Source organism: Lolium perenne, chromosome 2 (assembly GCF_019359855.2).
Source record: "Lolium perenne isolate Kyuss_39 chromosome 2, Kyuss_2.0, whole genome shotgun sequence".
Classification (NCBI taxonomy): Eukaryota; Viridiplantae; Streptophyta; class Magnoliopsida; order Poales; family Poaceae; genus Lolium; species Lolium perenne.
Window position 1 is genome coordinate 166443268 of NC_067245.2, and position 23569 is coordinate 166466836.

The 23569-nt window shown below is 42.5% G+C and overlaps 2 long non-coding RNA genes across 2 annotated transcripts; one reads left to right on the forward strand and one right to left on the reverse strand.

The window, feature by feature from the left end:
* The first annotated feature begins 6396 nt into the window (after window positions 1-6396).
* On the forward strand, window positions 6397-7128 carry LOC139835231 (uncharacterized). The gene is made up of 3 exons (XR_011751002.1): window positions 6397-6530; window positions 6633-6743; window positions 6861-7128. It is a non-coding gene; the product is annotated as an uncharacterized lncRNA (long non-coding RNA).
* A 1112-nt stretch (window positions 7129-8240) lies between these two features.
* On the reverse strand, window positions 8241-10198 carry LOC127333825 (uncharacterized). Its single transcript, XR_007871544.1, has 3 exons — window positions 9196-10198; window positions 9054-9107; window positions 8241-8524 (listed from the first exon to the last, which is right to left on the reverse strand). It is a non-coding gene; the product is annotated as an uncharacterized lncRNA (long non-coding RNA).
* Between the last annotated feature and the right edge of the window lie 13371 nt (window positions 10199-23569).

Sequence of the window (23569 nt, forward strand, 5' to 3'; positions counted from 1 at the left end):
AGATTATAATATGTTTGCTGAAATTCCGCCCTTCAAAGTGAACACCGACCCAAGCATTAAGTTAAATGATGAGGATGCTCCATGGATACGGCACAATCGTAAGCAAGCGGGGACACAAGGGAAGAAATGATGTGTAATAATTTATTGTACCAAACTTTGTTGAATGAATCATGTGAATTATATTACCCGTGATGTGTTTGGTGTCCATTTTCGAATGATTCAATTGACTCGAGATAGCACTGATGATACATGAAATTTGGAGTGACTAAGTCATACTCCTGCATACATGAAATTTGGAGTGACTAAGTCATACTCCTGCATACAGGAAATTTGGAGTGACTAAGTCATACTCCTACATACTTGAAATTTGGAGTGATTTAGTCATACTCCTGCCTAGGCGTATAATATGCATACTCGTAGTCTTCATAGCCGCCGCCATTGTACTGGTAGTCGTCGCCTTCTAAGTTGCCGGCGTCGTCGTCGCTGCTGTCGTCGCTGTCGTCGGGCGGCGCTCGTGGCTCGAACTGAGGGTAGCGCAGCGGGGGATATCGCCGGCCGTGATGTAGTCCATGACGCTCTGCAGAGTCCGGCCGTACCACCATAGCCGACGGCCGGCCTCGTGGAAGTTTCCGGGAGGCAGACCGTCCTCCTCATACACAGCGAGCGCCCTCTCACGCCGATTGATGAAGAAGGCGTCCCAAGTATGCTGGTTATCGGGATGCCGGCGGATTCATCCGCTGCTCCGGCGTGAGGTCGAGGTAGTAGTGGTTCGTGATGGCCGCCCGGCGCGCGGTACCCGAGGGACGGGAGGGACCGGCACGCCGCCGGCGCTTAGGCTCCGGCCGGCGAGGACGCGGTAGCCCGGAGGGCAAGGGTAGTTCGAGGCGCAAAGCTCCTCCACCTGCTGGTAGGTTAGAGTGGGTGCGGTGGAAGCCATGAGAGAGTGATGAGAGATTGTAGAGATGTGATGCTGGCCAAGCCGGGCTACCTATATGTAGTGACAAATGGCGGGAAAAATGGGAGCGGGAAGACAGGAGGCGGGAAGAAAGAGGCGGGGAGAAAGTGGCGGGAAGAAATTGGCGGGAAAAAATTGGCGGGAAGAAAGAGGCCGGAAGAAATTGGCGGGAAACAATTGGTGGGAAGAAAGAGGCGGGAAGACAGGGAAGAAATGGCGGGAAGACGAGGAGGGAAGAGGGGGTCGGCGGAAAGAGGCGGGAAGAGGGGGCCAACGAACTTTTGAATTGAATTAGTTTTATTTTTTGAATTTTTGATAATTTGTATTTTTAAGATTTTTGAATTGAATTAGTTTTATTTTTCTGAATTTTTTGATATATTATTTGTATTTTTAAGATTTTGAATTGCATTAGTTTTTTTTTCTGATTTTTTTGATATATTATTTGTATTTTTAAAATTTTGAATTGAATTAGTTTTATTTTTCTGATTTTTTTGATATATTATATGTATTTTTAACATTTTGAAATGAATTAGTTTTATTTTTCTGAATTTTTTGATATATTATTTGTATTATTAACATTTTGAATTGAATTAGTTTTATTTTTCTGATTTTTTTGGTATATTATTTGTATTTTCAACATTTTGAATTGAATTAGTTCTATTTTTCTGAATTTTTTGATATATTATTTGTATTTTTAACATTTTGAAATGAATTAGTTTTATTTTTCTAATAATTTTGATATATTATTTGTATTTTTAACATTTTGAAATGAATTAGTTTTATTTTTCTAAAAATTTTGATATATTATTTGTATTTTTAACATTTTGAAATGAATTAGTTTTATTTTTTCTAAATTTTTTGATATATTATTTGTATTTTTAAGATTTTGAATTGAATTAGTTTTGTTTTTCTGATTTTTTGATATATTATTTGTATTTTTAACATTTTGAATTGAAAAGAAAATTGGAAAAGACCTTTAGTCGCGGTTGGCCACACCAACCGCGACTAAAGGGTCTTTCCGCGGGAACCGCTCAAATCCCGCGAAAAGACCTTTAGTCGCGGTTGGTGTGGCCAACCGCGACTAAAGGGTACCCTTTAGTCGCGGTTGGCCACACCAACCGCGACTAAAGGTGCCGCCCTATAAATATCGCGCGGCGCGCAGGCGCGATTCAGTTCCCCCTTCTTCCTCCTCGAAACCGCTTTCTGCCGCGCTGCACGACGCCGCCTCGCCAACGACGCCGCCTCCGTCGTCGTCCCGCGCTGCCGCCTCTCTCGCCGTCGTCCCGCCGCGCCGCCGCCGTGTATCGTTCGCGTCCGCCGTGACCGCCGGCGCCAGCGCCCGTGTTGACCGCCGCCGCGCCGTGATCGCGCCACCGCGCGCGTGTCGCACCTGCACCGTACGTCGTCGCCGCCGCTCGCAGAGAGAGGACGTACGCGCGCCGCGTTGCAGTGCCCCGCCGCCGCCGTCGCGTTGCGAGTGCATGCCGCCGGCCGGCCGCGCGTCGTTGAGCGAGAGAGAGAGAGAGTGCGGACGGATTGCGAGGCGCCGACCGAGCCTTTTTTTTAATTAACTCACAATTTGTTAATCAAAATTGTAAATCTAAAATTTTGTTAACTTAAATTTTTTTAAACTTAAAATTTGTTATTCAACTTAAATAACAAATTTTGTTAACTCACAATTTGTTAACCTAAAATTTTGTTAACCTAAAATTTTGTTAACTTAAATTTTGTTAACTTAAATTTTGTTAGCCGGTCGATAACTAAGTACTTAACTCACAATTTGTTAACCTAAAATTTTGTTAACTTAATTTTTGTTAGCCGGTCGATAACTAAGTACTTAACAACAAAATACTTAACAAAAAATAGTACTTAAAAATTAAAACTTCAAAATTTGTAACTTACAAATTGTAACTTAAATGAAAAATAGTTTTAAGTAATTTGTAACTTCAAATTTTTATTCAACTTAAAAATATTGTAACTTTAAATGAAAAATAGTTTTAAGTATATTGCAACTTAAAAATAGTGTAAAATTTAAGTTTAAAGTTTGTGTAAAAGAAGAACTACAATTTGACTTAAAAAAAATTGTGTAAAAAGAACTAAATTTTAACTAAGTCAAATTTATGAAAAATCCCGTGCTCGTCGACTTTTCTTCCCCGTACGTCCTCCTTCCCCACCGACGGCGCCCACCTCGGCATGGGAACGAGAGGGGGCGGCGAGGGTTATGTGTCGTCGGCACCGCCACCGCCGCGCCCTTTCGCCACCGGTTCGCCACCGCCACGCGGTCATTGCGAGGTCGATCGTCCGCATATAACACGCGTCCCCCCTCTCGCCTCCCGCTCGTCGCCCTCTCTGTTTATATGTAGAAGAGATGTGATAATGCATATACACAATTAATTTGTTTTGACTACATGTTTTCAGGACTGACATATGGCGGACGATAGAGCTGACCCGATTCTGGCCAACTATGATCCGGAAGCTGAAGACCATATGTTCGGCATCATAAAAGGCGATATTCTATATGTGCCGACCGGAGAAGAAGAAGATGATATCTCTTCTTATCTGAACCTTGAGGGTGAAGATGAAGGGCGCCGTCAGCAAGCAGATGATGCCGAAGAAACGTCGATAAACGACGATCTTCAATTGGAAGTAGCAACCACCTCCGGCGCCGAGGTATATATATATACATATTGAGCGTCTGGTGATACAAACTAACTGATTTGAATAAATGTGTGTGTACTAACGCGCGCGACTCTCTTTCTTATTTTAGCCCTCGGCCGGATCGTCGAAAAAATCGAGTACGTCGTCAAAGCGTGGCGCAACCAAGACGATGAAAGCAGGAGAAACATGCACCATCGATGTTGTCGATGAAGCAACCGGCAGGCCGCTGGAGCCCAGCAAGAACGCCACCAAGTTTGTCAGCCAATGCGGAGCCGTTGTTAGAGACAACGTCTCGATCACCCGCCAGGAGTGGAATGAGCCAAAGAAGGCACGTGTTGGTTTCACTTTTGTCGATAAGAGAGAAAAAAAAGATTGCTTCAACAAGCTTATGGAACATTTCGTTCTACCTCCGGAATACCGCAAATACGATGAGGAGGGTAACAAGATTGCGGAAAACAAGGAGAGGCGCAAGCTAGTCAAACAGTTCGCTCTTTCTAGGATGGCCAACGCATTCCGGAAATACAAGCAAAATCTAGCCCATGACTTTGTCAACCAGGGCAAGACTCCGGATTTCATAGGACAATATGAGAAACTGCAACATGATTGGCCAGAATTTGTGAAGCAAAAGAAATCGGAGCAGTTCCTTGAACTATCGAGAAAAAATAAGGAAAATGCGGCCAAGAAGGAGTACAATCATAAAATGGGGCCAGGAGGGTATCGCTTTTGGCAGCCTAAGTGGGAGAAGATGGAGAACGAGCTGAGGGCGCGAGGAATCCGTCCAGTACGGAGGGATGGGACCCAAGGGCCAAAAGCTGGTGGTACGGGCATGGGGGATCGCTGAACCCGGAGACAGGGAGTGTGTTTATCAGGGCAAAATAATTACACCCACCCAAAAGCTTATTGAGGCAATGAGGGAGGCTCAAGAGGGGAGGATCAGGTTCAACAGAGAGAACGACGCCCTGACAAAAGCCCTCGGGAATCCTGAACACGGAGGACGTATACGAGGCATGGGGCCCATTCCGTGGAAAATAGGGTTCCCTAACGATGACCCGTACGGTTACAGAAGCCGTAAGAGAAAGATGGATCGGGATGCAGATGTTGTGGCGAAGTTGGTAACTGAAATGGATGTGATGAAGAAAACCGTGAGTGTACTAGTCGCCGAAAGAGATGCAGCTCGGGCGCAGCATGTGAAGATCATCCAATGGATCTCGGAAGCCAGCGAGAGAAGAAGCAGCGTGGCTTCCACGGAGGCCTCACCGGCTGGTGCACCGACGATAGAAATTACTGCACCGGAGCCTCTGGTGGTCGAAATTACTGCACCGGAGCCTCCTCGCTACCCCGTGGACGATATAAAGGAGATGAAAGCATGTCATCTGTATTATCCTATCGGGAACATGTCCATGAAAGGTAGCCATCGGCAGTGCTTTACCACCTGGAGCACTCCACCACAACAACCCCATTCAAGATGGCTATGCTCGTGTGACGGTGGAGGAGATAGTCCAAGGGTTTGAGAACCTGGACATTGACATTGCTACACCTGAAGGGGTGAAAAGACTTGGAGATGTCAAGCGCCAGTTCATTCTATGGCGAGAAGAAATTTATCAAGTTTCCGGGCGAGGCGCCAACAAGTCCACCCCGTACGGTGGTGGTGGTGGCGGTGGCGGTGACGGTGGCGGTGGCGGTGGCGGTGACGGTGGCGGTGGCGGTGACGGTGGCGGTGGTGCTTCACCTAATACACCTCATTCACGTCAGCCCACGCCGCCGCCCCCGGTCCTCGTCCGGCGGGTGATCGACACCGGTACCGCCCCAATCCACCTCCGGCGAAGAAGCGAAGCAGTCCTGGGTTATTAACCCGGACCCTTACGTACCTAAGAAAACAAAGGTACCGGAGGTATCACTGAAGCCTCTCCCCACGAGGCCTTGGGAAAGTAGTGCCGAGGAAGTCGAGGCGGCGCGGCTGCTGATTTAGAGAAATGGAAGGCGAGCGTCAAGAGGAAAATAGAGGGCGAGCCCAAGCCGGTATATTCGACAAGGAAAAGCAGTGGGCTAAGTCATTTTTGAACACACCGTCCCAAGCCGCGAAGAATCTGCCTCGACGACTATTTACGTGAACTTCGTAGGCAAGCACTCGCGTTCAAGAACAGGAAAGAGTTGGCGGAGAAGAAAGCCGTGAAGGACGAGGCCGAGTCAAAATTAGAAAGGGGGAAAGAAGTTGCCCAGCTCGGGAACAAAGTAAACAATCGATCGCCCCGCTCATAGTGCAAGCCGCCGATCCGGATGCCCCGATATCGTAGCAGCTGCGGCAAGACATGGATTGACTGTAACGAGTGCCAGAGAACAAGCGGCCGAGTTAGGTATCACTCTTCGTGCACTTTGCTAGGCCTTGATGAGGCGCCAATGAAGGACGTAGTATTTACATATGTGAAGAATGGCCCTCTCGTCGAGCCTGCGCAGAAGGGGATCTACCTCGACAAATGCTAGGTCTGCTAAATTGGTACAAGGGTTACATAAAACATAAAAACGCCAAAGACTATATCTATGCGGAAGTTAGATATGAGCATCACTTCAAACATTACTGGGTACAAATTCCTCTCGAGTGAATTGTTCCAGCTGTTCAATCTGCGCGACCTCGACAAATCTATCATCGGTTGCTACGTTACGTAAGTGATTTATTAATTTCTACCCCATCTCGTTCATTGCCTGCACTGTCCTAACTATCTTGTTGTGTACGCTATTATGCGAGAATGAAGAAGCGGGAAATGCGAATAAGGAACATCCATGATGTTGGGTTCATTGACCCACACATCGTTAATTCACATGTGTTAGAACACCACCCCGCCGACGTGGAGGATGACCTGTGGCGGTTTATTAGAAAACAGCAACAGAAAAGTGATATTCTATTTCCTTACCATTTTGGGTGAGTGTTTCTGTCTTGAGCACATTCTCTTTTGTTTACTCCATGCATGGTATGTGGCTAATCGATGAGTTATGCATGACTGTGCATGTATCGTGTCCGCAGGTTCCACTGGATTCTTATGGTAATTAAAGTTCAGACCTCCTCAGTTCTCGTCCACGACTCTCTGAATATGGATCCGGCGCTTTGGGGCGACATGAGAAAAATGTTGCAAAAGTAATTATTTTCATTCATTTGCGCTCTATATCGATCGGCCTATTTCGTTCATCATTTCCTAATATCAAGTAACTAATTAATAACTCTCTTGTTTATTTAATTTTCTTTGCCTCGTAGGGTTTGGAGACGGTTCGTAGATACCAAGGTCGGTGAATTCAAAAAAGAGCTATCTTTTAAAATGGCAGTGCGGACGACTGGGGATACTCAGCCACCGGGGACCAATCTATGTGGATACTATGTTTGTGAGAGGATCCGGAGATACTGCAATGAGCGGGACCAGACGTGTGAGAACAACATCCTGAGGAATAACCTCCGGAAGACGCTTAGTCCAGAAGCTCGCTTCCGACCACTTCAAGAGGAACTAGCTGGATGGTTGGCGAGGGAAGTCATCGATCCTAAAGGAGAACACTATTACGATGACGTAGAACTTTATATGCACCAGAATTTGTAACTAACTTGTTCAAAATTGTATATGGTCATCCGATATTGAATATATATTGTATATGGTGATCCGATATTGAATATATATTGTATATTCCTCTTGAATTCTTTTTGGTTCTAATTTCAAATTTGTTTGAAATTGTACATTCATATGCATGTATGTATACAGTACCGTAGAATATGTGAAACTCCTTCAAAATTAAAACCCAAAAGAAATAAAATAATACAAATTAAAAAGAAACCAGATTTAGGGGGAGGGGGGCTAAAACCCTAAACCCTGCGGAGGCCTTTAGTCGCGGCTGGCCAGAAGAACCGCGACTAAAGGTCCTCCGCCCTGGCGCTCGCCTGCGGCCCACGTGGACGGGCCTTTAGTCGCGGTTCGTAAGGAACCGCGACTAAAGGGGGGGGCCTTTAGTCGCGCAGCTTTGGTCGCGGTTGCGCCACCGCGACTAATGGCAGTTGCCAACCGCGACCAAAGCCCTTTTTTCCACCAGTGAAGGCCTTTGCATTCTTAGGGCCAACCTTTGCCGACCTGACGGGGATTGTCGGCCCGCAGCAACGGCAAAGGCTACCCTAGCTTAATCCTCATCTCCGAGGCCGCCAAGGGCACTGCCATCGGTGATTTTGGCGCCCGATTTATCTAGGGTAAGTGCATCAAACCAGTGGATTGTAGAAGCGGTTAGGGTTTTTACAGCGAATGATTTTGCAACTCCTATGAGCAGTTGCAATTCATTGTGCTCATTTAGTGTAGAATCAAACCCGTGGAACTAGATATGATAAGAATCAATTTATACTAGACGAACAGGCGAGCTTCGCCCCGCCGCCTACACAGCGGCTTGCCACAACCTGACCAGCGAGGTAGAGGTAGAGTTGGGGGCGTTTCAAGCAGCAGTGACATGTTATAGAAATGGAACCCTGGCAAGATCCTCAACAAATTAAACCCGGCCGGCCTTCGATCACCTACAAGTCTCTCCGAGGTACTACCCTCTGGTTTATCAACAATCAAGCCTCCATTATAAGAAGCCCAAATAATTAAGTAAAAGAAGTAAAAGCTCATCAATTATGCTGAACTTATATGCCAAAGTGATTTGACCGTCCCATATATACTATTGTGGATTATCTATGTTTCAGTTTGGAACAACTCTTTCAGTCCATACATCTTTATATTACATATATGTACATTAAAGTACATTTCATCTACTGGAACAGAAAAGAAAATGGAGTCATATAACTATAGATGGGTTTTCTTTTCCAATCCATCCCAGTCGGCCAGTCCAAGTCTTTGATATTAGTGCCTGAAGCTCCAGAGAAAAGGAAGTGTTCCTCTTTTGTCATGTGATCTAAAAGAAAATAATACACAATACCCGAAGATAAAATGATCTTGTCAAGACATGAATATACCTCACAAACTAATCCAATAATATAAAAAGGAACTTTGTAATCAGCAAAGCATTAGATATTTAATCATTACTTTTTTGATCAACTGAAACATGAGAAGTGAAACAAAATAGTAATTATCTTAGGAAACAAAATCCACATACTTATTTACTTACTGGGATGAAAAAATTAGAATTACTAATCATGGCTGATACTATAAACCTAGTGACATTTTGGTTGGAAGATTTCAGATAGTGCGGTCATTGAAAAAATAACCCAGATGGTGAGTTGGTATAAGAATCCAAAATGTAAACCTCAATATATGTGCTCCTTTTACATTACTGAATCAACCGTTAGATAGAATATTAAGCATACAGATCTAGCATAGATGGTATGGAAAATTAAACGACTGCAAGAAGAAATAGGTGGGATCTACCATACAACAAAAATACCGAGTCACTAAATTGTACAATGAAATAAATAAATCCCTACTTGGAGGAGTGTTAGACAGCCCATCAAATATCTTCAGTGGATGTGAGGATGGACCTGTTCCACCAATGCATTGCACACGAAAAACTGAACAACTGTTGGTAAAAAATTATGAGAAGAAATGGAAAAGCAGTTGGCACCATACCAATCTACCCTTAGGAGAGAATGCATAGTAGGTCCCAGCAAGAATACTTCCGGCAATCATATGAAGGAACACCTCAATCTCAAGAACATGGCAGTAAGCTGCTCAGTCGCGTAGAGAAACAAATATGAGTCATTTTAGTTCTGAGGTAACTAAGGTAAGGCATCTAGGATTGGGAAATATAAAAAGACATAGGTAGGGAAACTTTATCAAGTTCAGAGGTAGACAACCTTCCATGGATGTGATGAACCACCTCTTGATCATGTTGGCGGTTTCTCGGATGCTGAAGCTCTAGTACAATTTCATGCCACAGGAAGTCATAATTAAGATTGATAATCACAGTATCCCTTATCTACACAAATCATATTGAATTGGGACCTAATCTGATATTTTGTATATCAGACAGCTGTTTCTAACAAATTCAAGGCTTTATACGGTGTTGCACCTATCCTGCATCTAGGCATCACAACAGCTGCCTGCCTAGGTTTCCCTGCATTATCTGCTATCAATACGACCGCAAAGACGCCAAATGAAATTGCCTTATTACCTTGGTTACTATCCAATGCTATAGTTACCTGGGCCCAAGGAAGCAGACTAAAGGCCTCCTAGGAACACCTTAAATTCCACAGCAATTGACCACCTTCGTTTCATAGAAATTGTAGCAGCAAATATTGCCTCAAGGAACACCACGACCGTTGTCCAGCCGCAACTGCAAACCGTGCCAGCGGGTAAATAAACTGGTACATTTAGTCTGACCGGTAAGAAAACATTAGGAGTACTTGTTTGATTTATCATCCCTTACCGTCCATCACACAAGACTAATCATTCTCCGAATCTGGTTCATTTTTGCCAACTTCTAGAGATAAGTTCTCATGATAACAGTAGTTTATGTTACTCCAAAAATTAGCGGTGGTTGTTTGGAGTTTGACATTACAAAATATATGATGCCACATATAAGAGTAGATGTTCATGTCTCAATTGTTGTGAAACATGATTTTTTTGTCACTTGTCACTGTGGCAAATATATTGGAGATATGCCCAAGAGGCAATAATAAAGTGGTTATTATAATATATCTTTGTGTTTATGATAAATGTTTGCATACCATGCTATAATTGTATTAACCGAAACATTGATACATGTGTGTTATGTAAACAACAAGGAGTCCCTAGTTAGCCTCTTGTATAACTAGCTTGTTGATTAATAGATGGTCATGGTTTCGTGATCATGAACATTGGATGTTATTAATAACAAGGTTATGTCATTGGATGAATGATATAATGGACACACACCCAAATGAGCGTAGCATAAGATCAAGTCATTAAGTTCAACTTGCTATAATCTTTTGATACATAGTTACCTAGTCCTTCAACCATGAGATCATGTAAATCACTTACACCGAAAGGATGTTTTGATTACATCAAACGCCATTGCGTAAATGGGTGGTTATAAAGATGGGATTAAGTATTCGGAAAGTGTGAGTTGAGGCATATGGATCAAGAGTGGGATTTGTCCATCCCGATGACGGATAGATATACTCTAGGCCCTCTCGGTGGAATGTCGTCTCATTAGCTTGCAAGCATGTGACTAGGTCACAAGAGATGACATACCACGGTACGAGTAAAGAGTACTTGTCAGTAACGAGGTTGAACTAGGTATGGAGATACCGATGATTGAACCTCGGACAAGTAAAGTATCGCGTGACAAAGGTAATCGGTATTGTATGTAAATGGTTCAATCGATCACTAAGTTATCGTTGAATATGTGGGAGCTATTATGGATCTCCAGGTCCTGCTATTAGTAATTGATCGGAGAGGAGTTTCGATCATGTCCACATAGTTCTCGAACCGTAGGGTGACACACTTAAGGTTTGATGTCGTTTTAAGTAAATATGGAATATGGAATGGAGTTCGAATGTTGTTCGGAGTCTCGGATGGGATCCAGGACATCACGAGGAGTTCCGGAATGGTCCGGAGAATAAGATTCATATATAGGAAGTCACTTTCCAAGTTTGGAAATGATCTGGGGCATTTATGGAAGGCGCTAGAATGTTCTAGAACCTTCCGGAAGAAATCATCATGGAAGGTGGAGTCTCGGTTGGACTCCACCAACCCTAGACGACCACCCTAAGGGGAAGGTGGAGTCCATGGTGGACTCCATCACCATGGCCGGCCATGAGGGAAGGAAAGGGAGGAGTCCCACTCCCCCTAGGTTTCACCCTTTGGTAAGTTTTTGAGTTGGACTCTTATTCGAATCTTTGGGCTAACCCTTGGGGTTCCACCTATATAATGAGGGAGAGAGGGAGGGGGCCGGCCACCACTTGAGCCGCACCACCCAAGGGCACCCAAGGCCGGCGCCCCAAGTGCCCCCTCTCCCCAAACCCTAGCCGCCCCTCCTCCCGCTTCTCCCGTAGTGCTTAGGCGAAGCCCTGCCGAAGATCTCAACCACCACCGACACCCCGCCGTCGTGTTGTCGGGATTCCGAGGAGGATCTACTACACCTCTGCCCGCTAGAACAGGGAGAAGGACATCGTCATCAACACCGAACGTGTGACCGAGTACGGAGGTGTTGCCCGACTGTGGCACCGTCAAGATCTTCTACGTGCTTTTGAAAGCGGCAAGTGATCGACTACATTAGCCACGAGATTTATCTCGTTAATGCTTAGCGATCTTCGAGGGTATGTTGATCTTCATCTCGTTGCTACCATCTACTAGATTAGATCTTGGCTTGTTATTCGTTCTCGCGGTAGGAAATTTTTTGTTTTCCAGGCTACGAATCCCATCTGTGGTATCAGAGCCGTGTTTATGCATAGATTGATTGCACGAGTAGAACACAATGGTTTTTGTGGGCGTTGATGCTTTTATTGTTTTTAGTTAGTGTACTTTGCATCTTGCGGGATGGTGGGATGAAGCAGCTCGGGCTAACTTTACATGACCGCGTTTCATGAGACTTGCTCCACGCTTGACATGCAACTTGTATTGCATAAGTGGCTTTGCGGGTGTCTGTCTCTCCCACCATAGTGAAGATTCAATCTACTCTTTATATTGAGAACACTAGTATCACCGTTGTGGTTCATGTTCGTAGGTAGATTGGATCTCACTCGAAAACCCTAAACCACGTAAAATATGCAAACCAAATTAGAGGCGTCTAACTTGTTTTTGCAGGGTTTGGTGATGTGATATGGCCATGATATGATGATGAATATGTATGAGATGATCATTATTGTATTGTGGCAACCGGCAGGAGCCTTATGGTTGTCTTTATATTTCATGTTGAGGTATTATTTCGAAGTAGTTGTAATAGTTGCTACATGGGAGAACAACCATGAAGACGGCGCCATTGACCTTGACGCTACGCCGACAATGATGGAGATCATGCCCGTTGATGATGGAGATCATGTCCGTGCTTTGGAGATGAAGATCAAAGGCGCAAAGACTAAAGGGCCATATCATATTGATACGTCTCCAACGTATCTATAATTTCTGATGTTCCATGCTTATATTATACCAATTGCTACATATTTTATATACACTTTATATCATTTTTATGCATTTTCCGGGACTAACCTATTAACAAGATGCCGAAGTGCCAGTTCCTGTTTTCTGCTGTTTTTGGTTCCAGAAAATTACTTCTGTGAATATTCTCGGAATTGCGCGAAACAAAAGGCCACGTCCCTATTTTCCAGAAGCTTCACGGAGTCCGAAGGAGAGACGAAGGGGGGCCACGAGCTGGCTGATACGTCCAAAACGTATCTACTTTCCCGAACACTTTTGCTATTGTTATGCCTCTAGTTTGTGTATTTTGGATACAACTAACACGGACTAACGCTGTTTTCAGCAGAATTGCCCTGGTGTCTCGTTTTTGTGCAGAAACTCAACTTTCAGGAAAATCCCCGGGATTAATTCCAATGGGCCTATTTTCACAGAGGAATAACGGAGCCAGAAGACCAGAAGGAGGGGGGCCACGAGGCAGCCACCCCACCAGGCGGCGCGGCAGGCCCCTGGGCCGCGCCGGCCTATGGTGGCGGCGCCTCGGGCAGCCCCAGGTGCCCCCCTCTGGACTACTTAAGGGCTTAGACCTAAAAACGCACGGGGGTTAGACGAAATCGCCAGAAGCCATCCAGAACACCGCCGCCATCGCGAAACTCCGTCTCGGGACCAGAAACTCCGTTTTGGCACTCCGCCGGGACGGGGAATCTTTGTTGAAAGCTTTCAGTTCAACAACACACACTACCAACCATCAGTTACATTCAGGATTTATGATAGGCCTATTACTATGAAGTTGAAGGATTTTTGTACTGCATTGAATATTGCTCCTGTAGGTACAGCGAAGAAGATCAAGAAAGGTCCCAAGGCTTTGATGGAGCTCTATCGAGAAGTCACCAATGATGATAGCCGCACCATTCAGCGCGGCAAGATAAGAAACATTCAACTCGCTGCCATTAGATATTTCGCTTACTATCTTGCTACTAGCATTCTTGGTAGGGAGAACACCAGCAACATTTCTAGTTATCATCTTGCTTTCTTAGTTGTTGCACTTACTGGAAAGACACCTTATCATCTTGGTGCTCTTGTTGCTCGTCGTTTGTCCAATAAGGGGCCTATTTTTGGAGGAATTGTTGCCTCACGTATTTTGGCATACCTAGATCTTCCTCTTGATCCTACTGATGAGAAATTAACTCCTATAAGGCTTGATATTGCTGCTATGAAGAGTCACCAATTTGTTACAATTGACTCTAGTTTAGATACTATTGTCTATAAAATGTTTTTTATTGACGGGGACGAGAGGGAAATCCCTTTGCCGCAAACAGATTTGTTCGATATTCACAGGAGACCGTGGTCGCGCTCTAAGGAGGAAGTGGATGAGCAGCTGAGGATACACGGCTTCCACTAGCAGCATGACTCCGACGATGCCGAGCCCTCCTACGGGTACACCGTCACGTATCCTGGTGCGTCTTCCAGCACATACCCAGAACAGGATCCATCTTCGTCGTACTACGGAGGTGCCCCTTCATGGGCACCATGGGGTTGATCTCCACTTAGGCCAAAAGCCTAAGCTTGGGGGGAGGTATGCCGGCATCACTCATTCATTGCATATTATAGTTGCTGGATACTTGTACATACTTGTTTAGCCTCTTAAGGTGGTTTCTAATAAGAGGGAGATGATATTTGGGAAAGTGCTGTTTGAAAACAGATTTTGAACTGATACGAAAAAAATTCCCAAAAACATCCAGAATGTTATTTTGCGAAGCCAATTTTTGTGCATGTTTCCCAGGTTATTATCTAACTTTCATTAGTTGAGCACTTTTCGAGTTGAGCAGCGGAAGATTTTCTCAAAAATCGATTACTGTACTGGTGTCAAGTTTGACGAATTTCTGTTGCTTTGTGTTTATGTCTCTTTTAATTTTAATTTTCTTGTTTTTGCTTTGTTTCTTTCCTAAAACACAAAAAGACCAAAAATATTTCTGTTGTTTCTCTTTACCATTTGTTTATTTTGGTTTCTTGCTTTTATTTTGCTTTATTTGCTATCATTGGTTTGCTATAAGAAAATCCAAAAAGATTTGCTTTGTTTGCTTGTTTCCTTTTGTTTTTGTTTCCAATTCGAAAACACCAAAAATATTTGTTGTTCTTCTTTGGTTTTGTAAAGTTCATTATGGAGTTCAGCGGTCTCCGGTGGCTGGATCTTGGTTTTCATTCCATATTATTCAAGCTACACAAGTGAAAGGCAATAATGACGATCTACGAGAATTCGACTGTGGTGAGAGGCTGGTATGAACTCTATTTGTTTTCATTTTTGTACATATAATCATCCATGTGAGCATGTTTAGTTGGTTCATGTGAGGTATATGTCATTTAAGAAAGTCCAGTAGTTCATGATCTCTCATGTTTAGCTCTAGTTTATTAATATGAGTAGCATGTCATAGATATTTGCTTGCATTGTTTTATTCATAAATAGGTATGACATTGTGGTATATATCCTCCTCTGAATAATTCACTTGAATCGACTTGGCACATGCTCACGCATGCATATGACTGAACAAAAGTCAATTAAGCCTTGATGATTTACTTTGCCTCAGAGTTCTTGTATCACTTTTATGCCTCCGTTAATTTATTTTGCCGCAAGCATGATTATGACACTTACTGCTCTCTTGATTGTCGCTTCCCAGTCTATTGCTAGCCTTCACTTGTACTGAGCGGGAACGCTGCTCGTGCTTCCAAACCCCTGAAAACCAAGTTATTCCATAGTGTCCACCATAAATACCTATGCATGGCATTTCAAACCATTCCAAGTAAATTCTCATGTGCTACCTTTAAACATTCAAAATACTTCTCAATTTGTGTCGATGTTTTATAGCTCATGAGGAAGTATGTGGTGTTTATCTTTCAACTTTGTCATTTACTCTTGACAGACTTTCATCAATGGACTAGTGGCACATCCGCTTATCCAATAATTTTGCAAAAAGAGCTGGCAACGGGGTTCCCAGCCCCAATTAATTAACTTTCATCAATAATTCTCTTCACATGTTTTGTCCTGATTTATCAGTAAGCAACTTAATTTGCAAATAGACACTCCTCCATGGTATGTGAATGTTGGAAGGCACCGAGGATTCGGTTAGCCATGGCTTGTGTAAGCAAAGGTTGGGGGAGTGTCATCCATAATAAAACTAAAGTACGTGTGTAAACAAAAGAGAAGAGGGATGATTTACCTTGCTGGTAAAGATGACGTCCTTCATGGGAGCTGATGGCGTGTAACTCACACGTTCGTTGGGAACCCCAAGAGGAAGGTATGATGCGCACAGCAGCAAGTTTTCCCTCAGAAAGAAACCAAGGTTTATCGAACCAGGAGGAGCCAAGAAGCACGTTGAAGGTTGATGGCGGCGGGATGTAGTGCGGCGCAACACCAGGGATTCCGGCGCCAACGTGGAACCTGCACAACACAACCAAAGTACTTTGCCCCAACGAAACAGTGAGGTTGTCAATCTCACCGGCTTGCTGTAACAAAGGATTAACCGTATTGTGTGGAAGATGATTGTTTGCAGAAAACAAGAGAACAGAGATTGCAGTAGATTGTATTTCAGTAAAGAGAATTGGACCGGGGTCCACAGTTCACTAGAGGTGTCTCTCCCATAAGACAAACAGCATGTTGGGTGAACAAATTACAGTTGGGCAATTGACAAATAAAGAGAGCATGACCATGCACATACATATCATGATGAGTATAGTGAGATTTAATTGGGCATTACGACAAAGTACATAGACCGCCATCCAACTGCATCTATGCCTAAAAAGTCCACCTTCAGGTTATCATCCGAACCCCCTCCAGTATTAAGTTGCTAACAACAGACAATTGCATTAAGTATTGCGCGTAATGTAACTAGTGACTACATCCTTGAACATAGCACTAATGTTTTATCCCTAGTGGCAACAACACATCCATAACCTTAGAGGTTCTTGTCACCCCTCCAGATTCACGGAGACATGAACCCACTATCGAGCATAAATACTCCCTCTTGGAGTTACTAGCATCAACTTGGCCAGAGCATCTACTAATAACGGAGAGCATGCAAGATCATAAACAACACATAGATATAACTTTGATATTCAACATAACAAGTATTATCTATTCATCGGATCCCAACAAACGCAACATATAGAATTACAGATAGATGATCTTGATCATGTTAGGCAGCTCACAAGATCCGACAATGATAGCACAATGGGGAGAAGACAACCATCTAGCTACTGCTATGGACCCATAGTCCAGGGGTAGACTACTCACACATCACACCGGAGGCGACCATGGCGGCGTAGAGTCCTCCGGGAGATGATTCCCCTCTCCGGCAGGGTGCCGGAGGCGATCTCCTGGATCCCCCGAGATGGGATCGGCGTTGGCGGCGTCTCTGGAAGGTTTTCCGTATCGTGGCTCTCGGTACTGGGGGTTTCGTCACGGAGGCTATTTGTAGGCGGAAGGGCAGGTCAAGAGGCGGCACGGGGGCCCCACACCACAGGGCCGCGCGGCCAAGGGGGGGGGCGCGCCGCCCTAGGGTGTGGCCCCCTCGTGGCCCCTCTTCGTCTCTCCTTCGGACTTCTGGAAGCTTCGTGGAAAAATAGGCCCCTGGGCTTTGATTTCGTCCAATTCCGAGAATATTTCCTTACTAGGATTTCTGAAACCAAAAACAGCAGAAAACAGAATCGCACTTCGGCATCTTGTTAATAGGTTAGTTCCAGAAAATGCACGAATATGACATAAAGTGTGCATAAAACATGTAGATAACATCAATAATGTGGCATGGAACATAAGAAATTATCGATACGTCGGAGACGTATCAGCATCCCCAAGCTTAGTTCTGCTCGTCCCGAGCAGGTAAAACGATAACACAGATAATTTCTGGAGTGACATGCCATCATAATCTTGATCATACTATTTGTAAAGCATATGTAGTGAATGCAGCGATCAAAACAATGTATATGACATGAGTAAACAAGTGAATCATAAAGCAAAGACTTTTCATGAATAGCACTTCAAGACAAGCATCAATAAGTCTTGCATAAGAGTTAACTCATAAAGCAATAATTCATAGTAAAGGTATTGAAGCAACACAAAAGAAGATTAAGTTTCAGCGGTTGCTTTCAACTTGTAACATGTATATCTCATGGATATTGTCAACATAGAGTAATATAATAAATGCAATAGGCAAATATGTAGGAATCAATGCACAGTTCACACAAGTGTTTGCTTCTTGAGGTGGAGAGAAATAGGTGAACTGACTCAACATTGAAAGTAAAAGAATGGTCCTCATAGAGGAAAAGCATCGATTGCTATATTTGTGCTAGAGCTTTGATTTTGAAAACATGAAACAATTTTGTCAACGGTAGTAATAAAGCATATGCATCATGTAAATTATATCTTATAAGTTGCAAGCCTCATGCATAGTGTACCAATAGTGCCCGCACCTTGTCCTAATTAGCTTGGACTACCTGGATTATCACCGCAATACATATGCTTTAACCAAGTTTCACAAAGGGGTACCTCTATGCCGCCTGTACAAAGGTCTAAGGAGAAAGCTCGCATTTGGATTTATCGCTTTTGATTATTCTCAACTTAGACATCCATACCGGGACAACATAGACAACAGATAATGGACTCCTCTTTTAATGCTTTAAGCATTCAACAACAATTAATTCTTTTCTCATTAGAGATTTGAGGATGTTTGTCCAAAACTGAAACTTCCACCATGGATCATGGCTTTAGTTAGCGGCCCAATGTTCTTCTCTAACAATATGCATGCTCAAACCATTCAACTCAGTGTAGATCACCCTTACTTCAGACAAGACGAACATGCATAGCAACTCACATGAAATTCAACAATGAAAAGTTGATGGCGTCCCCAGTAAACATGGTTATCGCACAACAAGCAACTTAATAAGAGATAAAGTGCATAATTACATATTCAATACCACAATAGTTTTTAAGCTATTTGTCCCATGAGCTATATATTGCAAAGGTGAATGATGGAATTTTAAAGGTAGCACTCAAGCAATTTACTTTGGAATGGCGGAAAATACCATGTAGTAGGTAGGTATAGTGGACACAAATGGCATAGTGGTTGGCTCAAGTATTTTGGATGCATGAGAAGTATTCCCTCTCGATACAAGGTTTAGGCTAGCAAGGCTTATTTGAAACAAACACAAGGATGAACCAGTGCAGCAAAACTCACATAAAAGACATATTGTAAACATTATAAGACTCTACACCATCTTCCTTGTTGTTCAAACTCAATACTAGAAATTATCTAGACCTTAGAGAAACCAAATATGCAAACCAAATTTTAGCATGCTCTATGTATTTCTTCATTAATGGGTGCAAAGCATATGATGCAAGAGCTTAAACATGAGCACAACAATTGCCAAGTATCACATTACCCAAGACATTTATAGCAATTACTACATGTATCATTTTCCAATTCCAACCATATAACAATTTAACGAAGGAGAAACTTCGCCATGAATACTATGAGTAGAAACCAAGGACATACTTGTCCATATGCTACAGCAGAGCGTGTCTCTCTCCCATAAAGTGAATGCTAGGATCCATTTTATTCAAACAAAACAAAAAACAAAAACAAACCGACGCTCCAAGAAAAAGCACATAAGATGTGATGGAATAAAAATATAGTTTCAGGGGAGGAACCTGATAATGTTGTCGATGAAGAAGGGGATGCCTTGGGCATCCCCAAGCTTAGACGCTTGAGTCTTCTTGATATATGCAGGGGTGAACCACCGGGGCATCCCCAAGCTTAGAGCTTTCACTCTCCTTGATCATGTTGCATCATACTCCTCTCTTGATCCTTGAAAACTTCCTCCACACCAAACTCGAAACAACTCATTAGAGGGTTAGTGCACAATATAAATTGACATATTCAGAGGTGACACAATCATTCTTAACACTTCTGGACATTGCATAATGCTACTGGACATTAGTGGATCAAAGAAATTCATCCAACATAGCAAAAGAGGCAATGCGAAATAAAAGGCAGAATCTGTCAAAACAGAACAGTTCGTATTGACGAATTTTAAAATGGCACCAGACTTGCTCAGATGAAAATGCTCAAATTGAATGAAAGTTGCGTACATATCTGAGGATCATGCACGTAAATTGACTTAATTTTCTGAGCTTCCTACAGGGAGGTGGACTCAGATTCGTGACAGCAAAGAAATCTGGAACTGTGCAGTAATCCAAATCTAGTACTTACTTTTCTATCAACGGCTTAACTTGGCACAACAAAACACAAAACTAAGATAAGGATAGGTTGCTACAGTAGTAAACAACTTCCAAGACACAAAATAAAAACAAAGTACTGTAGGTAAAAACATGGGTTGTCTCCCATAAGCGCTTTTCTTTAACGCCTTTCAGCTAGGCGCAGAAAGTGTGTATCAAGTATTATCAAGAGACGAAGTGTCAACATCATAATTTGTTCTCATAATAGAATCAAAAGGGTACTTCATTCTCTTTCTAGGGAAGTGTTCCATACCTTTCTTGAGAGGAAATTGATATTTTATATTACCTTCCTTCATATCAATGATAGCACCAACAGTTCGAAGAAAAGGTCTTCCCAATATAATGGGGCAAGATGCATTGCATTCAATATCCAAGACAACAAAATCAACGGGAACAAGGTTATTGTTAACGGTAATGCGAACATTATCAACTTTACCCAAAGGTTTCTTTGTAGAATGATCAGCAAGATTAACATCCAAATAACAATTTTTCAGCGGTGGCAAGTCAAGCATATTATAAATTTTCTTAGGCATAATGTAAATACTTGCACCAAGATCACATAAAGCATTACAATCAAAATCTTTAACCTTCATCTTAATGATGGGCTCCCAACCATCCTCTAGCTTTTTAGGAATAGAGGCTTCGCGCTCTAGTTTCTCTTCTCTAGCTTTTATGAGAGCATTTGTAATATGATGTGTAAAAACCAAATTTATAGCACTAGCATTAGGACTTTTAGCAAGTTTTTGCAAGAACTTTATAACTTCAGAGATGTGGCAATCATCAAAATTCAAACCATTATAATCTAAAGCAATGGGATCATCATCCCCAATGTTGGAAAAAATTTCAGCAGCTTTATCACAGTGCGATTTCAGCTTTTAGCAGTTTCAGGCAGTTTTTCGCGCTTTGCATTAGAAGTGGAAACATTGCTAACACCAATTCTTTTATTAGTATTAGTAGGAGGTGCAGCAACATGTGTAGCATTAGCATTACTAGTGGTGGTAATAGTCCAAACTTTAGCTACATTCTTCTCTTTAGCTAGTTTTTCATTTTCTTCTCTATCCCACCTAGCACGCAGTTCAGCCATTAATCTTATATTCTCATTAATTCTAACTTGAATGGCATTTGCTGTAGTAGTAATTTTATTATGATGATTCTCATTAGGCAAAACTTTTGATTTCAAAAGATCAACATCAGCAGCAAGACTATCGACTTTAGAAGCAAGTATATCAATTTTTCCAAGCTTTTCTTCAACAGATTTGTTAAAAGCAGTTTGCGTACTAATAAATTCTTTAAGCATGGCTTCAAGTCCAGGGGGTGAATTCCTATTATTGTTGTAAGAATTCCCATAAGAATTACCATAGCCGTTGCCATTATTATAAGGATATGGCCTATAGTTGTTACTAGAATTGTTCCGGTAAGCATTGTTGTTGAAATTACTATTTTTAATGAAGTTTACATCAACATGTTCTTCTTGTGCAACCAATGAAGCTAATGGAACATTATTAGGATCAATATTAGTCCTATCATTCACAAGCATAGACATAATAGCATCAATCTTATCACTCAAGGAAGAGGTTTCTTCGACAGAATTTACCTTCTTACCTTGTGGAGCTCTTTCCGTGTGCCATTCAGAGTAGTTGATCATCATATTATCAAGAAGCTTTGTTGCTTCACCAAGAGTGATGGACATAAAGGTACCTCCAGCAGCTGAATCCAATAAATTCCGTGAAGAAAAATTTAGTCCTGCATAGAAGGTTTGGATGATCATCCAAGTAGTCACCCATGGGTTGGGCAATTTTTAACCAAAGATTTCATTCTTTCCCAAGCTTGAGCAACATGTTCAGTATCTAATTGTTTAAAATTCATTATGCTACTCCTCAAAGATATAATTTTAGCAGGGGGATAATATCTACCAATAAAAGCATCCTTGCATTTAGTCCATGAATCAATACTATTCTTAGGCAGAGATAGCAACCAATCTTTAGCTCTTCCTCTTAATGAGAAAGGGAACAATTTTAGTTTAATAATATCACCATCTACATCTTTATATTTTTGCATTTCACATAGTTCAACAAAATTATTAAGATGGGCAGCAGCATCATCAGAACTAACACCAGAAAATTGCTCTCGCATAACAAGATTCAGTAAAGCAGGTTTAATTTCAAAGAATTCTGCTGTAGTAGCAGGTGGAGCAATAGGTGTGCATAAGAAATCATTATTATTTGTGGTTGTGAAGTCACACAACTTAGTATTTTCAGCGTTGGCCATTTTAGCAAGTAAATAAAGCAAACTAGATAAAGTAAATGCAAGTAACTAATTTTTTTGTGTTTTTGATATAGCAAACAAGATAACAAGTAAAGTAAAACTAGCAACTAATTTTTTTGTATTTTGATTTAGTGCAGCAAACAAAGTAGTAAATAAAACTAAGCAAGACAAAAACAAAGTAAAGAGATTGAGAAGTGGAGACTCCCCTTGCAGCGTGTCTTGATCTCCCCGGCAACGGCGCCAGAAAAAGAGCTTGATGGCGTGTAACTCACACGTTCGTTGGGAACCCCAAGAGGAAGGTATGATGCGCACAGCAGCAAGTTTTCCCTCAGAAAGAAACCAAGGTTTATCGAACCAGGAGGAGCCAAGAAGCACGTTGAAGGTTGATGGCGGCGGGATGTAGTGCGGCGCAACACCAGGGATTCCGGCGCCAACGTGGAACCTGCACAACACAACCAAAGTACTTTGCCCCAACGAAACAGTGAGGTTGTCAATCTCACCGGCTTGCTGTAACAAAGGATTAACCGTATTGTGTGGAAGATGATTGTTTGCAGAAAACAAGAGAACAAGATTGCAGTAGATTGTATTTCAAGAAAGAGAATTGGACCGGGGTCCACAGTTCACTAGAGGTGTCTCTCCCATAAGACAAACAGCATGTTGGGTGAACAAATTACAGTTGGGCAATTGACAAATAAAGAGAGCATGACCATGCACATACATATCATGATGAGTATAGTGAGATTTAATTGGGCATTACGACAAAGTACATAGACTGCCATCCAACTGCATCTATGCCTAAAAAGTCCACCTTCAGGTTATCATCCGAACCCTCCGGTATTAAGTTGCTAACAAGAGACAATTGCATTAAGTATTGCGCGTAATGTAACTAGTGACTACATCCTTGAACATAGCACTAATGTTTTATCCCTAGTGGCAACAGCACATCCATAACCTTAGAGGTTCTTGTCACCCCTCCAGATTCACGGAGACATGAACCCACTATCGAGCATAAATACTCCCTCTTGGAGTTACTAGCATCAACTTGGCCAGAGCATCTACTAATAACAGAGAGCATGCAAGATCATAAACAACACATAGATATAACTTTGATAATCAACATAACAAGTATTCTCTATTCATCGGATCCCAACAAACGCAACATATAGAATTACAGATAGATGATCTTGATCATGTTAGGCAGCTCACAAGATCCGACAATGATAGCACAATGGGGAGAAGACAACCATCTAGCTACTGCTATGGATCCATAGTCCAGGGGTAGACTACTCACACATCACACCGGAGGCGACCATGGCGGCGTAGAGTCCTCCGGGA